This window comes from Sinocyclocheilus grahami, unplaced genomic scaffold, assembly GCF_001515645.1.
Source record: "Sinocyclocheilus grahami isolate Dianchi unplaced genomic scaffold, SAMN03320097.WGS_v1.1 scaffold1732.1, whole genome shotgun sequence".
NCBI classification, from domain to species: Eukaryota; Metazoa; Chordata; class Actinopteri; order Cypriniformes; family Cyprinidae; genus Sinocyclocheilus; species Sinocyclocheilus grahami.
The window spans coordinates 74,300-75,808 of NW_015506911.1; positions in this window are offsets into that span (position 1 = coordinate 74,300).

The following is a 1,509-nucleotide window of genomic DNA, read 5'->3' on the forward strand; positions in this document are numbered from 1 at the left end:
ATAATAAAATAAATAATAATGAAACACATTATAATAATTAAACCATTAAATAAATAATAATAATAAAAATAAATAAATAAATACATTATAATAAAATAAATAATAATGAAACACATTATAATAATTAAATAAACCATTAAATAAATAATAATACTAATAATAAATAAATAAAAGGCTCGGCTGCTGACCAGCAGGAGGCATCAGGTCCATCTTCACTGCTGAGGATTTACTCACATTCTGTGTTTGGTTTTAAGAGGAACTTCTTCTCTTTCCTAGCTCTTGAGAAATGTTTAAGAAATGTTCAGAAGAGTTCATGTGTAATCCATGTCCTGAAACGAACACAACGTACAATGTTCTAATATTTAAATAAGAATTTCACAGAATAAAAAATATACACTGCCGGTCAAAAGTTTGGGATCAGAATGATGTTTAATGTTTTTTACAGGAGTCTCTTCTGCTCATCAAGGCTGCACTTATTTGATTAAAAATACAGTAAAAACTGAAAAAATTAAAAATATTATTAGAATGTAAAACAGCTGTTTTCTATGTGAGTCTCTGTTAAACTGTAATGTATTTCTGTGATGTGCAGCTGTATTTTCAGCATCATTCCTCCAGTCTTCAGTGTCACATGATCTTCAGAAATCAGTATAATATGCTGCTTTATTATCAGTTTTATTGCTGGAAACTGTTGCTGCTTCATATTGTTTTGGAACCGGTGATACTTTTTTCAGGATTCTTTGATGAATAAAAAGTTAAGAAGAAGAGCATTTACGTAAAATAGAAATATTTTCTAACAATATACACTACCGTTCAAAAGTTTGGGGTCAGTACATTTTTATTCTTTCTTTTTTGAAAGAAATTTAAACTTTTATTCAGCAAGGACGTGTTAAATCGTTAAGAAGTGATAGCAAAGATTTATATTGTTAGAAAAGATTTATATTTTGAATAAATGCTGTTCTTTTTAACTTTTTATTCATCAAAGAATCCTGAAAAAAGTATCGGTTTCCAAAAAAAATATTGGCAGCACAGCTGTTTCCAACATTGATAATTCTAATAATAAATCAGCATATTAAAATGATTTCTGAAGATCATGTGACACTTTATACTGGAGTAATGATGATGGAAATTCTGCTTTGCTTCACAGAAATAAATTATATTTTAAAGAATATTAAAATAGAAACCATTACTTTACATTGTAATAACATTTTGCAAGATTGCTGTTTTTTTCTGTATTTTTGATCAAATAAATGCAGCCTTGATGAGCCGAAGAGACGTCTTTAAAAACTTTACAAGTCTTACTGATCCCACACTATTGAACGGCAGTGTATATAATTAAAATAACCTTATTATTACTAATGGGAGGATAGGAATTTTATCCTACAAATACAAATTTTAACGCATAGTTAATGCATAGATAAATATGTGAAATGGTTAACCATTTAAATCACTCTTATAGTTACAGTCTTTTTTTATCCTAAAGTATCCTATATTTTAAGTTTCTCTTTTCTT